Raw genomic sequence first — 17111 nt, 5'->3', positions numbered from 1 at the left:
CGAACTCCACATTGAAATCAAACCAATTCCATGGATTCCTTTATCCCACATCTTCCATAGAAAATTCTTATAAACACAAACTGTGTTACTTATCTCGAATACCAATTAAAAAAGAGAGATCCTTCTAAGAGGAGACCACAGAATTCTCAGTGCTACAATGGGATATTGGCTTGTGTAATTGTTACAGGGGACACCACATTTATTATTATGAGGCTATTTCCATCATCAAACGTTTTCACCCTTTATGTACTACCAGGCTGAAAGCAAGGGGAAACTGCACCTGTAATTTTTCGCAATGGCATGCAGCTGTACTGTATGGTAAATGTTGATGACATCCTCTTTGGTAAAATATTCTGGAGGTAAAATAGTTCCCCTATTCGGATCTCTGGGTGGAGACTACTCAGAAAGATGTTGTTATCAGGAGAAACTAAATTGGCATTCTACAGATCTGAGTGTGGAATGTTAGAGCCCTTAACTGGACAGGTAGACTAGAAAATTTAAAAAGAGAAAGGGAAATTGATGGGTTGAAGTTATAGTGGGAATTAGTGAAGTTCAGAGGAGGGAGGAACAGGACTTCTGGTCAGGTGAATACAGGATTTTAAATACCAATAGGGGTAATGCAGGAGAACTTTAATCATGAATAAGAATATGGGTAGGCTACTACGAACAGCATAGTGAACACATTTTCGTAGCCAAGATAGAAACCCAGCCCATGCCTACTCCAGTAATACAAGTTTATATACCACCTAGCTTCACAGATGATGAAGAGATTGAAGAAATATATGATGAGATAAAAGAAATTATTCAGATACTTAAAGGAGATGAAAACTTAATTGTGATGGGGGACTGGAATTCCGTAGTAGGAGAAGGAAGAGAAGGAAAAGCATTAGCCGAATATTGACTGGGGAAAAGGAGTGAAAGAGGAAGCTGCCTGATAGAATTTTGCACAGAGTATAACTTGACCATTGCCAACACTTGGTTTAAGAATCGTGAAAGGATGTTGTACACGTGGAACAGACCTGGAGATAATGGAAGGTTTCAGATTATATAATGATAAGACAGGGATTTAAGAACCAGGGTTTAAATTGTAAGGCATTTCCGAGGGCAATGTGAACTCTGGCTACAATTGTTGGTTACGAACTGTAGATTAAAACTGAAGAAACTGGAAAAAGGTGGGAAATTAAGGTGATGGGACCTGGATAAGCTGCAAAAACGGAGTTGTTCAGATTTCAGAAGGAGCATTAGGCAGGAACTGACTAGAACAGTGAAAAGGAATACAGTAGAAGACAAATGGGTAGCTTTACGAGATAAAATAGCGAAGGCAGTAGAAGATCAAATACGTAAAAAGGCAAGGTCTAGTAGAAATCATTGTATAACACAAGAGGTATTGAATTAAATTGATGAAAGGAGAACTTTAAAAATGCAGCAAATGAAGCTGGTGAAAGGGAATATAAAAGTTTACAAAATGAGATGCACAGGAAGTGTAAAATGGCTAGAGGACAAATGTAAGGTAGAAGCATATTTCACTGGGGGAAAGACAGATACTGCCTACAAGAAAATTAAAGCGACCTTTGGGGAAAACAGAAGCAGCTGTATGAATACCAAGGTCTCAGATGGTAAATCTAAGTAAAGGATGGAAAGAATAAAGGGGGAAGGAGTAAATAGATAGTCTGTACAAGGGAGATGAACTTGAAGGTAATATTATAGAAAGGGAAGTAGATGTAGATGAAGGTGAGATAGGCGATATGATAATGAGCGAAGAATTTGACAGAGCTCTGAATGATCTAAGTTGAAACAAGGCCCCAGAGCTACGACAAAACTCTTCTATCTGGTTTGCAAGATGTACGAGACAGACTTAAAGAAGAATGTAGTAATTCCAATTCCAAGGAAAGCAATTGCTGACAGGTGTGAAAATTAACGATCTGAGTAGTTTAATAAATCATGGTGGCAAAATACTAACACACATTCTTTACAGAAGAATGGAAAAACTAGTGGAAGCTGACCTTGGGGAAGATCAGTTTGGGTTCCAAAGAAATGTAGGAACACGTGAGGCAGAACTGATTCTACGGCTTCTCATAGAAGATAGGTTAAGGAAAGGCAAACCAACATTCACAGCATTTGTAGACTTAGAGAAGGCTTTTGACATTGTTAACTGGAGTACTCTTTGAAAATCTGAAGGTAATGGGGTAAAATACAGGGAGTAAAAGGCTATTTACAACTTTGACAGAAACCAAATGGCAGTTATAAAGAGTCAAGGTGTACAAAAGGGAAGCAGTGGTTGAGAAGGGAGTGAGACAGGGTTGTATCCTATCCCCAATGTTAATCTGCACATTGAGCAAGCAGTAAATTAACCCAAAGAAAAATTTGGAGTAGGAATTAAAGTTTAGGGAGAAGAAATACAAACTTTAAGGTTTACCGATGACATCGTAATTCTATCAAGCAGAGCAAAGGACATGGAAGAGCAGTTGAACGGAATGGATAGTGTTTTGAAAGGATGATATAAGATGAACATCAACTAAAGAAAAAAGAGGCTAATGGAATGTGATTCAATTAAATCAAGGAATACTAAGGGAATCGGATTAGGAAATCAGATATTTAGAGTAGTAGATGAGTTTTGTTATTTGGGCAAAAAAAAAAACTGATGATGGTCAACAGTGTAGACTTACAATGGCAAGAAAAGCATGTATGGAAGTGAAACATGGATGGTAAACAGTTTAGACAAAAAGAGAATAAAAACTTCTGAAATATGGTGCTACGGAAGAATGTTGAAGATTAGATGGGTCAATCACGTAATTAATGAGGAAGTACTGAATAGGATTGAGGAGGCAAAAAATTTGTGGCAAAACTTGACCAAAAGAAGGGATTGGTTGATAGAACACATTCTGAGACATCAAAGGGTCACCAATTTAGGATTGGAGAGAAGTGGGAGCAGGGGAGGGGGAGTAAAAATTGTAGAGGGTGACCATGAGCTGACTACAGTAAGCAGATTCAGAAGGATGTAGGTTGCAATAGTTATTCATAAACAAAGAGGCTCACACAGAATAGAGTATCATGGAGAGCTGCATCAAACCAGTCTTTGGACTGAAGACAACAGCAACAACAGCCGAACCAGAAGAGTTACATGTTTTGAGCAATTAAATTCCCAATATTTCCAAACCTGGATAATAGCATACAAAACTCAGATGCTTGTCTCTTTATTATCTCATCTTTAAATTAGTATATGGAACACATTGGTCAAGTAAGGTAAAGCCACCTGCTTTGCTTCTTTCGAGGGACCTCAAAACTAGTAGTACCAACCTACGTAATAACTGTCAAGATACACCTCTTTCCAAAGTAAGATTATCCCTACACAGTCATATAATGGTGCACAGGGATATTGTCCCTATTTGCGCATTCTTCTTTTTCTCTCAGGTATAAGTCATCCTGTTCCTCTAGATCCACTTATCCTTTACATGACACCATACATACGTACATATATACATACATCTAAACACAAAGAAGATGTGACTTATCAAATGAAAGCGCTGGCAGGTTGATAGACACACAAACAAATACAAACATACACACAAAATTCTAGCTTTTGCAACCAACGGCTGCTTCATCAGGAAAGAGGGAAGGAGAGGGAAAGACGAAAGGATGTAGGTTTTAAGGGAGAGGGTAAGGAGTCATTCCAATCCCGGGAGCGGAAAGACTTACCTTAGGGGGAAAAAAGGACAGGTATACACTCGCATACACACACATATCCATCCGCACATACACAGACACAAGCAGACATTTGTAAAGGCAACGAGTTTGGGCAGAGATGTCAGTCGAGGCGGAAGTACAAAGGCAAAGATGTTGTTGAATGACAGGTGAGGTACGAGCGGCGGCAACTTGAAATTAGCGGAGGTTGAGGCCTGGCAGGTAACGAGAAGACAGGATATACTGAAGGGCAAGTTCCCATCTCCAGAGTTCTGACAGGTTGGTGTTAGTGGGAAGTATCCAGATAACCCGGACGGTGTAACACTGTGCCAAGATGTGCTGGCCGTGCACCAAGGCATGTTTAGCCACAGGGTGATCCTCATTACCAACAAACACTGTCTGCCTGTGTCCATTCATGCGAGTGGACAGTTTGTTGGTGGTCCTTCCCACATAGAAAGCTTCACAGTGTAGGCAGATCAGTTGGTAAATCACGTGGGTAGTTTCACACGTGGCTCTGCCTTTGATCGTGTACACCTTTCGGGTTACAGGACTGGAGTAGGTGGTGGTGGGAGGGTGCATGGGACAGGTTTTACACCGAGGGCGGTTACAAGGGTAGGAGTCAGAGGGTAGGGAAGGTGGTTTGGGGATTTCATAGGGATGAACTAAGAGGTTACGAAGGTTAGGTGGACGGCAGAAAGACACTCTTGGTGGAGTGGGGAAGATTTCATGAAGGATGGATCTCATTTCACAGCAGGATTGGAGGAAGTCGTATCCCTGCTGGAGAGCCACATTCAGAGTCTGATCCAGTCCCGGAAATTATCCTGTCACAAGTGGGGCACTTTTGGGGTTCTTCTGTGGGAGGTTCTGGGTTTGAGGAGATGAGGAAGTGGCTCTGGTTATTTGCTTCTGTACCAGGTCAGGAGGGTAGTTGCGGGATGCGAAAGCTGTTTTCAGGTTGTTGGTGTAATGGTTCAGGGATTCCGGTCTGGAGCAGATTCGTTTGCCACGAAGACCTAGGCTGTAGGGAAGTGACCGTTTGATGTGGAATGTGTGGCAGCTGTCATAATGGAGGTACTGTTGTTTGTTGGTGGGTTTGATGTGGACGGACGTGTGAAGCTGGCCATTGGACAGGTGGAGGTCAACGTCAAGGAAAGTGGCATGGGATTTGGAGTGGGACCAGGTGAATCTGTTGGAACCAAAGGAGTTGAGGTTGGAGAGGAAATTCTGGAGTTCTTCTTCACTGTGGGTCCAGATCATGAAGATGTCATCAATAAATCTGTACCAAACTTTGGGTTTGCAGGCTTGGGTAACCAAGAAGGCTTCCTCTAAGCGACCCATAAATAGGTTGGCGTACGAGGGGCCATCCTGGTACCCATGGCTGTTCCCTTTAGTTGTTGGTATGTCTGGCCTTCGAAAGTGAAGAAGTTGTGGGTCAGGATGAAGCTAGCTAAGGTAATGAGGAAAGAGGTTTTAGGTAGGGTGGTAGGTGATCGGCGTGAAAGGAAGTGCTCCATCGCAGCGAGCCCTGGACGTGCGGAATATTTGTGTATAGGGAAGTGGCATCAATGGTTGCAAGGATGGTTTCTGGGGGTAACGGATTGGGTAAGGATTCCAGGCGTTCGAGAAAGTGGGTGGTGTCTTTGATGAAGGATGGGAGACTGCATGTAATGGGTTGAAGGTGTTGATCTACGTAGGCAGAGATACGTTCTGTGGGGGCTTGGTAACCAGCTACAAGGGACGGCCGGGATGATTGGGTTTGTGAATTTTAGGAAGAAGGTAGAAGGTAGGGGTGCGGGTTGTCGGTGGGTTCAGGAGGTTGATGGAGTCAGGTGAAAGGTCTTGTAGGTGGCCTAAGGTTCTGAGGATTCCTTGAAGCTCTGCCTGGACATCAGGAATGGGATTACCTTGGCAAACTTTGTAAGTAGTGTTGTCTGAAAGCTGACGCAGTCCCTCAGCCACGTACTCCCAACGATCAAGTTCCACGGTCGTGGAACCCTTGTCCGCCAGAAGAATGACGACGGATCGGTCAGCCTTCAGATCACAGATAGCCTGGGCTTCAGCAGTGGTGATGTTGGGAGTAGGATTAAGGTTTTTTAAGAAGGATTGAGAGGCAAGGCTGGAAGTCAGAAATTCCTGGAAGGTTTGGAGAGGGTGATTTTGAGGAAGAGGAGGTGGGTCCCGCTGTGACGGAGGACGGAACTGTTCCAGGCAGGGTTCAATTTGGATAGTGTCTTGGGGAGTTGGATCATTAGGAGTAGGATTAGGATCATTTTTCTTCGTGGCAAAGTGATACTTCCAGCAGAGAGTACGAGTGTAGGACAGTAAATCTTTGACGAGGGCTGTTTGGTTGAATCTGGGAGTGGGGCTGAAGGTGAGGCCTTTGGATAGGACAGAGGTTTCGGATTGGGAGAGAGGTTTGGAGGAAAGGTTAACTACTGAATTAGGGTGTTGTGGTTCCAGATTGTGGTGATTCGAATTTTGAGGTTTTGGGGGGAGTGGAGCAGGAAGTGGGAGATTGAGTAGATGGGAGAGGCTGGGTCTGTGTGCAATGAGAGGAGGTTGAGGTTTGCTGGAAAGGTTGTGAAGGGTGAGTGAGTTGCCTTTCCGGAGGTGGGAAACCAGGAGATTGGATAGTTTTTTGATGTGGAGGGTGGCATGCTGTTCTAATTTGTGGTTGGCCTGTAGGAGGATGTTCTGAACAGCCGATGTGGATGTGGGAGAGGAAAGATTGAGGACTTTTATTAAGGATAGGAGTTGACGGGTGTGTTCATTGGCTGAGTTGATGTGTAGGTGAAGGATTAGGTGTGTGAGGGCAATGGATTGTTCAGTTTGGAACTGGTATAGGGACTGATGGAAAGAAGGGTTACAGCCAGAGATGGGAACTTTAAGTGTGAGACCTTTTGGGGGTAATGCCAAATGTCAGACAGGCCTGGGAAAATAAAATATGGGAGCGTAATCTGGCTAGGGCGAAGGCATGTTTGCGGAGGGAATGTAAATAAAACTTAATGGGGTCGTTGTGAGGATGTTGTGAGGGTGACATGGTATTAGAAGGTGGAAAGTGTGACATGAGGCTGAAATGAAAATGAAAATAAAAATATATGGGGAGAGATAAAGGTGAACTGGAAAGCAACTGGAGTTGTGGTGTGAAAAAAGGCGAAAAAGTGTTGGTAATAGCTGAGCTATGTCGATCCTGTGGTGAACTTGGGTTGGTAAACAACGATGTGCACAAAGGTTAGGTGGTTGTGTTGCCTCCAAAACACATTAACGGGTGGAGAAATTCGGGAAAACTTCGAAAAAACTGCGTGCAAATTTATTAAAAGGAGTGGTTTTGTGGTGGCCGATTATGAAAATGAGGCTAACAATTGTCTGACGAAAAAATAATGACGTTAAAACCTGTGGGAAGCGGCTAAAAATGATCAGTGATGTGGGGAAAAAAAGCGAAAGTTATTAGAACTAGCCGAAATGGTTGTTTAATAGGTGAAAGGAACTGTTTGTGAACTGGTTGGTAATGAGGATCACCCTCTGGCTAAACATGCCTTGGTGCATGGCCAGCACATCTTGGCACAGTGTTACACCGTCCGGGTTATCTGGATACTTCCCACTAACACCAACCTGTCAGAACTCCGGAGATGGGAACTTGCCCTTCAGTATATCCTCTCTTCTCGTTACCCGCCAGGCCTCAACCTCCGCTAATTTCAAGTTGCCGCCGCTCATACCTCACCTGTCATTCAACAACATCTTTGCCTATGTACTTCCGCCTCGACTGACATCTCTGCCCAAACTCTTTGCCTTTACAAATGTCTGCTTGTGTCTGTGTATGTGCGGATGGATATGTGTGTGTATGCGAGTGTATACCTGTCCTTTTTTCCCCCTAAGGTAAGTCTTTCCGCTCCCGGGATTGGAATGACTCCTTACCCTCTCCCTTAAAACCCACATCCTTTCGTCTTTCCCTCTCCTTCCCTCTTTCCTTATGAAGCAGCCGTTGGTTGCAAAAGCTAGAATTTTGTGTGTATGTTTGTGTTTGTTTGTGTGTCTATCAACCTGCCAGCGCTTTTGTTTGGTAAGTCACATCTTCTTTGTTTTTAGATATATTTTTCCCATGTGGAATGTTTCCCTCTGTTATATTCATATATACATACATATAGATTAGGGTACAATATCCTATTAATAACATTTACAACTCTTATCACTTCCTTTTATACACATATATTGAGATAACCCTTCCTACCATAACTGTTATTCGTATCCCTGTTTTTTAATGTGTCTTCTGTGCTATATTTCCCTTATTCCTCTGTACATACCCATTACTGTTTAACTCTGAATGCTTTCATATTGTATGTTGCAGTAAATGCCCTTCTATTGGACAGTGCAACTGTCATATCTGGATGTTGGTCCGCCATGTCTACCCCTCATCTCTAGGGGTATATCCTCCTTGATTTTACCATGAGAAATGATAGAGCTAACATCCAGCTCTTCTTAGATGTCGATAGTTTTACATGAAAATGTGATTACAATAAAATTAACAAATTTTAGACAGCAAATAGGTCGCATGACCTAGAGGAGTCTCTAGGTCATGCGACCTATTTGCTGTCTAAAATTTGTTAATTTTATTGTAATCACATTGTCATGTAAAACTATGTTGTAAGAGATGTTTCTTAAGACACCTATCTTTTAACAAGTTCTATATTATAAAGACCTTTTCCTTTTCCACTCAATGGATTTGCTAAGAAAACAGCCTTCGGAATTAAGAATCCCTATAATTTTGTATCAACCATCACGACGACGGTAAAACTTGCTCATTTCTTTCTTGAATTGCGATGAAAGACTTTCACAAGTATCATATAATTGAGTTTAAAATTAGACACACTTGCTTTTAACTCGCTTGTTGTTGTTGTTGTTGTTTTTGTTGTCTTCAGTCCTGAGACTGGTTTGATGCAGCTCTCCATGCTACTCTATCCTGTGCAAGCTTCTTCATCTCCCAGTACTTACTGCAACCTACATCCTTCTGAATCTGCTTAGTGTATTCATCTCTTGGTCTCCCTCTACGATTTTTACCCTCCACGCTGCCCTCCAATGCTAAATTTGTGATCCCTTGATGCCTCGGAACATGTCCTACCAACCGGTCCCTTCTTTTTGTCAAGTTGTGCCACAAACTTCTCTTCTCCCCAATTCTATTCAATACCTCCTCATTAGTTATGTAATCTACCCATCTAATCTGCAGCATTCTTCTGTAGCACCACATTTCGAAAGCTTCTATTCTCTTCTTGTCCAAACTATTTGTCGTCTATGTTTCACTTCCATACATGGCTACACTCCATACAAATACTTTCAGAAACGACTTCCTAACACTTAAATCTATACTTGATGTTAACAAATTTCTCTTCTTCGGAAACGCTTTCCTTGCCATTGCCAGTCTACATTTTATATCCTCTCTACTTCGACCATCATCAGTTATTTTGCTCCTCAAATAGCAAAACTCCTTTACTACTTTAAATGTCTCATTTCCTAATCTAATTCCCTCAGCATCACCCGACTTAATTCGACTACATTCCATTATCCTCTTGTTGCTTTTGTTGATGTTCATCTTATATCCTCCTTTCAAGACACTATCCATTCCATTCAACTGCTCTTCCAAGTCCTTTGCTATCTCTGACACAATTACAATGTCATCGGCGAACCTCAACGTTTTTATTTCTTCTCCATGGACTTTAATACCTACTCCGAATTTTTCTTTTGTTTCCTTTACTGCTTGCTCAATATACAGAGGCTTTGGCGCGTCTGGAACCTGTAGCATCGCCTGGGATCTCTGATGCCACTGCGCCCTCGGATTCGGATGTCCCTGCCAGTCATCACTTGCCTGACGGTGGTTGGGGAACCGTGGCGGGGTCGCGAATCCCTGGGCGGAAGGCAAAAGTTGGTGCTGGCCACAAGGCTGTACCCTTACGCCTCTGTGACAGGTTTGAGGTACTGCCTACTGATGAAAGTACTTCTGAGCCAGCAAGGGTGGCCTTGCCTGTTGCGGCAGTGGCCGGTCTTCCTGAGAGGTCCAGACAAGAGCAGAGGGTGGGATTGCTTGTCATTGGGAGTTCCAGTGTTAGGCGGGTGATGGAGCCCCTTAGGGATATGGCAGCTAAGGACGGGAAGAAAGCCAGTGTGCACTCGTTGTGCATACTGGGGGGAGTCATCCAAGATATGGAAAGGGTCCTTCTGGATGCCATGAAGGGTACAGGGTGCAGCCAACTGCAGGTGTTTGTGTCTGTTGGTAGTAGTTTATCTTGTAGTGAAGTTGAAATAGCTAGTTGCCACGAATTACAATGGATAGAGGTTGTACTCAACAGCCGTACCAAAATAATAATTGGCTCCTTCTACCAACTCCCTGACTCAGATGATATAATAGCAGAACGGTTCAAAAAAAAACTTGAATCACATTACAAATAAGTACCCTTCTCACACATTTATAATTGGTGGAGATTTCAATCTACCCTCAATTTGTTGGCGAAAATACATGTTCAAAGCCAGTGGAAGACAGAAAACATCTTCTGAAATTGTACTAAATGCTTTCTCTGTGAATTACTTTGAACAGTTAGTTCAGGAGCCCACAAGAATTGTAAATGGTTGCGAAAACACGCTTGACCTCTTAACCACAAATAATCCTGATCTAATAGAGAGCGTCATGATGGATACAGGGATTATTGAACACAAGGTCATTGTAGTGAGGCTTAAAACCATATCAAACAAAACCACTAAAATAAACGCAAAATATATCTATTTAAAACAACAGATAAAAATTCGCTTGATGCTCCATTCCTTCCAAGTTAATTATGTAAGTGTAGACCAGATATGGCTCAAATTCAAAGATTCAGTATAAACAGCACTAGATAGATTCATATTCATACCATGTAAGTTAATAACAGACAGGACTGATCCACCATGGTACACAAAACACAGAACACTGTTGCAGAAGCAATGAAAAAAGCATGCCAAATTCAGAACAACACAAAATCCCAAAGACTGGCTAAGTTTCACAGAAGCTCAAAACTTAGTGTGGGTGTCAATGCGAGATGCTTTTAATAGTTTCCACAATGAAACATTGTCTCAAATTATGGTAGAAAACCCAAAGAGATTCTGGTCGTATGTAAAGTACACCAGTGGCAAAAAACAGTCAATACCGTCACTGCGCGATAGCAATGGAAATGTTACCGATGATGGTGCAACTAAAGTGGGGTTACTGAATACAGTTTTCTTTAATTCCTTCATGAAAGAAGACGAAGTAAATATTCCAGAATTCGAAACCAGAACAGCTGTTAGCATGAGTGACCTAAAAGTATATATATTAGGTGTTGTGAAACAACTCAAATCACTTAAGAAAAGCAAGTCTTCCGGTCCAGATGGTATACCATTCAGGTTCCTTTCAGAGTATGCAGACACTACAGTGCCTTTCTTAGCTATCATATACAACTGCTTACTTGATGAAAGGTCTGTTCCTAAAGACTGGAAAGTAGCACAGGTCACACCAATATTCAAGAAAGGAAATAGGAGTAACTCATTGAATTACAGACCCATATCACTGACCTCAATTTGGAGTAGGATTTTGGAGCATATACTGTACTCGAACATTATGAATCACCTTGAAGAAAATGACTTATTGATACATAACCAACGCGGATTCAGACAATATTGTTCTTGAGCAACACAGCTAGCTGTTTATTCCCATGAAGTAATGAGTGCTGTCGACAAGGGATCTCAGTCGATTCCATATGCCTAGATTTCCAGAAGGCTTTTGATACTGTTCTCAAAAGTTACTATTAATCAAATCGCGTGCATATGGAGTATCTCAGTTGTGTGATTGGATTCATGATTTCCTCTCAGAGATGTCACAGTTCGTAGTGATGGATGGTAAATCGAGTAGAACAGAAGTGATATCTGGCGTTCCACAAGGTAGTGTCATAGGCCCTCTGCTGTTCCTGATTTACATAAATTATCTAGGTGATAATCTGAGCAGCCCCCTCAGATTGTTTGCAGATGATGCTGTAATTTACCATCTAGTAAAATCATCAGACGATCAATTCCAATTACAAAATGATTTAGAGAGAATTTCTGTACGGTGTGAAAAGTGGCAATTGGCACTAAACAAAGAAAAGTGCGAGGTTATGCACATGGGTACTAAAAGAAATCCGATAACTTTTGTGTATACGGTAAATCGCACAAATCTAAGGGCTGTCAGTTTGACAGATCAGTCTGTTACCCCCGGAAACCATCCTTGTAACCATTGATGCCACTTCCTTATACACAAATATTCCGCACGTCCAGGGCCTCGCTGCGATGGAGCACTTCCTTTCACGCCGATCACCTGCCACCCTACCTAAAACCTCTTTCCTCATTACCTTAGCCAGCTTCATCCTGACCCACAACTTCTTCACTTTCGAAGGCCAGACATACCAACAATTAAAGGGAGCAGCCATGGGTACCAGGATGGCCCCCTCGTACGCCAACCTATTCATGGGTCGCTTAGAGGAAGCCTTCTTGGTTACCCAGGCCTGCCAACCCAAAGTTTGGTACAGATTTATTGATGACATCTTCATGATCTGGACTCACAGTGAAGAAGAACTCCAGAATTTCCTCTCCAACCTCAACTCCTTTGGTTCCAACAGATTCACCTGGTCCTACTCCAAATCCCATGCCAGTTTCCTTGACGTTGACCTCCACCTGTCCAATGGCCAGCTTCACACGTCCGTCCACATCAAACCCACCAAGCAGCAACAATACCTCCATTGTGACAGCTGCCACCCATTCCACATCAAACAGTCCCTTCCCTACAGCCTAGGTCTTCGTGGCAAACGAATCTGCTCCAGTCCGGAATCCCTGAACCATTACACCAACAACCTGAAAACAGCTTTCGCATCCCGCAACTACCCTCCCGACCTGGTACAGAAGCAAATAACCAGAGCCACTTCCTCATCTCCTCAAACCCAGAACCTCCCACAGAAGAACCCCAAAAGTGCCCCACTTGTGACAGGATACTTTCCGGGACTGGATCAGACTCTGAATGTGGCTCTCCAGCAGGGATACGACTTCCTCCAATCCTGCTGTGAAATGAGATCCATCCTTCATGAAATCTTCCCCACTCCACCAAGAGTGTCTTTCTGCCGTCCACCTAACCTTCATAACCTCTTAGTTCATCCCTATGAAATCCCCAAACCACCTTCCCTACCCTCTGGCTCCTACCCTTGTAACCGTCCCCGATGTAAAACCTGCCCCATGCACCCTCCCACCACCACCTACTCCAGTCCTGTAACCCGAAAGGTGTACACGATCAAAGGTAGAGCCACGTGTGAAAGCACCCACGTGATTTACCAACTGACCTGCCTACACTGTGAAGCTTTCTATGGTGGGAATGACCAGCAACAAACTGCCCATTCGCATGAATGGACACAGGCAGACAGTGTTTGTTGGCAATGAGGATCACCCTGTGGCTAAACATGCCTTGGTGCACGGCCAGCACATCTTGGCATAGTGTTACACCGTCCGGGTTGTCTGGATACTTCCCACTAACACCAACCTGTCAGAACTCCGGAGATGGGAACTTGCCCTTCAGTATATCCTGTCTTCTCGTTACCTGCCAGGCCTCAACCTCCGCTAATTTCAATTTGCCGCCGCTCATACCTCACCTGTCTTTCAACAACATCTTTGCCTTTGTACTTCCGCCTCGACTGACATCTCTGCCCAAACTCTTTGCCTTTACAAATGTCTGCTTGTGTCTGTGTATGTGCGGATGGATATGTGTGTGTGTGCGTGAGTGTATACTTGTCCTTTTTTCCCCCTAAGGTAAGTCTTTCCGCTCCCGGGATTGGAATGACTCCTTACCCTCTCCCTTAAAACCCACATCCTTTCGTCTTTCCCTCTCCTTCCCTCTTTCCTGATGAGGCAACAGTTTGTTGCGAAAGCTTGAATTTCGTGTGTATGTTTGTGTTTGTTTGTGTGTCTATCGACCTGCCAGCACTTTCGTTCGGTAAGTCACATCATCTGTGTTTTTGGATATATTTTTCCCACGTGAAATGTTTCTCTCTATTATATACTGTGAACAAATGTACATAGGTTATATCATATCATAAATAATAATTTTAAAGTTAAATTACCAATCTACAGAAGTCCACATCCTTATCACACCACTGTTTAGCCCACTTCAGACGCTTTGCTTTCATTGTGGCAGTTAACTTTGGTTTTGTAGTGGCTTGACAGGCCGTGAAGTCAATAGCCTTCAACTTTTTGCGAACACTGCGTTCAGATGCATTCACATTACCCTCTTCCAGTTGAGATTTTACCTGTTTCGTTGTTGCAAATCTATTTTCTAGGCAAATTCTTTTGACAAATCTTTCTAACCTTGGGATGAAAATTGGTTTTCTTCCACATTTATTCTTCCTTCTGGGTCTCATTTCTTCACCAGAATGAATTTTCTTCTTTATGCACCTCATGCTACCTTCTGACATTTCCAACCTTCATGAAATTTTCCGATTGGAATACATTTTCGTATTAACAAGGGCTCTGACCTCAGCTTTTTTACGTGGTGAAATGTCCCCTCTTTTACCAGTTTTTAAAGGTCACAATTAGTAATATATGGCTGTTAAACAATCAGTTGTGATGTCGATATTACGAAATTGATAATCAAAGCGAACAAAATATTACACCAGTTACACGCGAGAATGCCACTGAACATGTCCTTATGCTGTACTCTGCACATTGATACCTACAATAAGTCAACAATCCAATATCACGTAGCAACAATAGGTACAAAATTCAACAGTGTAATAAGTGGCCTGAATAACCGTCATAAATTTTCCAATTAATCGTATTAAATGTAATTCTCAACATGTAATTATTACAAATAACACTAAAAATGTGCAGAGCATCTAATAATTTGGTCAGGGGCTGTATGTGTGTGTGTATCTTCATTACTGAAAATGATCTCTCCCTCAATTTATTCAGTTCTGCACATCTAGGGAATACTACACCAATGAAAAGTCTAACACATGGTGAGGAAATAAAAAACAGGTTGAAAACTTCAAAATACTAAGGTGTCCATATTGACGATAATTTAACTGGAAAAAAGCACGTGTTGTGACTCCTAAAACAACTTAATTCAGCCACACTTGCCCTTAAGATCATTGCATATCTTGGGGGGAGAAAAATCAGTGAGTTGACACATTTTTGCTTTTTTTCATTCAGTAACACCGTACGGAATAACATTTTGGGGTAACTCATTTTTAAGGAAGAAAGTCTTAGTTGCTCAAAAACGTGCTCTGAGAATATTATGTAGCACTCACCCACGATCATCTTGTAGGTATCTGTTTAAGAGATTAGGCATTTAGACTACTGCTTCATAGTGTGTTTATTCCCTCATGAAGTTTCTTGTAAATAATCCACTGGAGTTGAAAAGGAGCAATGATGTTCACAGTTACAATACCAGAAGAAAAAGACATTCATTACTTTACATTAAGATTGTCCTTAGTGCAAAAGGGGTTGCACAATGCCACAGCTAATATTTTTCCCCAATTATCCAGTGATGTAAAATGTCAGACAGCAAAGTAACATTTTAAAATGAAATGAAAAATTTTCTTTTTGACAGGCCCTTTTCTGTAAAAGAATTTCTATTACTGTAATGTGTGAAAAATTGTGTGTAGAATTACTCACTCAGATCTGTAAGTTAAGTAAAAAACAAGAACACTTGTCAATGATCTGCATGTAGCCATATTTACAAAATAATTGTGATGTGAATATAAAACAACTTGTTCCCCATCATGATGATTTATTAGTGCAAATGATTCATGGAACATGAAAGTAACTAAAAAAACTGACTTCCTTACCATTGCATTAATAATATTTAAAATTTTATATTGGTTTTAACTGCATATGATGGGAGTTTAGTAATGACTTTTGTCCTTTCTTTCTTTCAAGGTGATAAATGTGGCTCTGCATTTCTGCGGTGTGGTTGTGACAGAAGAGGACTTGTCTTGCCATGATATGTAAATGGACATATGGATTGAAAAGTATTGTACTCCAGTTCAGCAATAAGAAATGTGTGCATGTGATGACTTGCTGTATGTGGACAGTAATAAACAACAGTTTATGTATGTGTAAAACCAAAGAATAGTGGTAGTAGCGTATTGCCATTTCAATAACATTTAAGATTTTTGTTATTGTATGTAGAAAATAGAGAAGAGTGCAGAAGGTGCAAGGGCAGAAGCAGCGAGAGATAAATGCACACATTTAAATTTTAAAAAAGAATGTTTCTTATAAAGTAAACATCACACATTTCAGATTGATATTGTACGATAATTTCCTGAAAGCATTATTCAGTGCTACAGTTGGTTTAAAATATAGTTGTATATATATTTATATTTGTCGGTTTGTCATAAAAAGACATTAAAATTATTTGTTTATACACCATGAATTAAGTGAATTTGGGGTGAACTGGAGAGGGTTTAGTTTCACTAGTATGTTTTCAGCTATCCCTGTCATTGTGTATTGAATTATTAAAAAGCACAGATTATTATTGAAATGAAATCTGAAATGAAACGTTACTAGTTTTGCCAGGCATTATCACCTACAAGATAACTTATTCTAATTTACAGTGTGTGTTTATTTGTCTGTATGTTATCCCAACATCAGGAGTTTGTTGGGCCAGCTGATGGAGCTGGCCACTTTGTACTTAACAATCTTGTCAGTCGCTAAATGGGACAATCTTTCTTTGAGTCATAAATATAGCTGTGTAATATGTTATATGTACAAATGTGTTAATAATTTTATCTTTAATAATCATAAAGTAATAAGATGAAATTGTCTGCATTGACTTTGATTTCTTTTCACAACTTTATTTTTTCACATCATGTGTTAAATGTTCCGCGTGAGAGTGATTTGGAGAAACATATTATTTGTAAGAATAATAAACAGTAAGTTTGATGTCTACAGTATGAAACTAGTGTGTACCTGAAAGTATTGTGTGCCTTTGCCACAATCAGATTTGAGTGTTATGAGCTATTAAGAATTTTCATAAGCCTGTGAGGAAACAGCCCACTACACTGTTTGTTTTATAGTATTATTTTGGAATTTTATGATTTAAATGCCTTGCTGTTGTATCATTTAAGACTGTTAATCTTTCACAAGAAATGAAAATATATTTTTAAGACCTGTACTATATATAAAAACTTTAAAAGGCCTCAAGTATGGAATTTTGACTGAAGACATTTTGGGATGTATAATGAAAGTATAAATACTGAAATACTGCCAGATTTTTTTAAAAAAAGTGCTGAGGTTGTATAAGATGTTTTATTGAAATGCCCATCTGTATAGCAGAGGGCGTCATTTTTCAAAGGCTTGATAGGGAAGATATCTAATTATTGTTTTGTACAAGAATTTTACGTATATAAGCAATA

The 17111-nt window shown here is 41.1% G+C and overlaps 1 protein-coding gene across 4 annotated transcripts in view; it reads left to right on the top strand.

Moving 5' to 3' along the window:
* LOC124619412 overlaps nucleotides 1–16870 on the top strand; it is a 311922-nt gene extending 295052 nt beyond the window's left edge. For all 4 annotated transcript variants that reach the window (XM_047145774.1, XM_047145773.1, XM_047145775.1 and 1 more), the window contains one exon: nucleotides 15634–16870. The gene's annotated coding sequence lies outside the window, so the exon portion shown is untranslated. The remainder of the gene's footprint in view (nucleotides 1–15633) is intronic.
* The last annotated feature ends 241 nt before the right edge of the window (nucleotides 16871–17111 follow it).

The sequence above is a fragment of the Schistocerca americana genome, chromosome 6 (assembly GCF_021461395.2).
Source record: "Schistocerca americana isolate TAMUIC-IGC-003095 chromosome 6, iqSchAmer2.1, whole genome shotgun sequence".
Taxonomy (NCBI): Eukaryota; Metazoa; Arthropoda; class Insecta; order Orthoptera; family Acrididae; genus Schistocerca; species Schistocerca americana.
The sequence above is the reverse complement of the archived record's forward strand: the minus strand, read 5'-3'. Positions and strand labels throughout refer to the sequence as shown.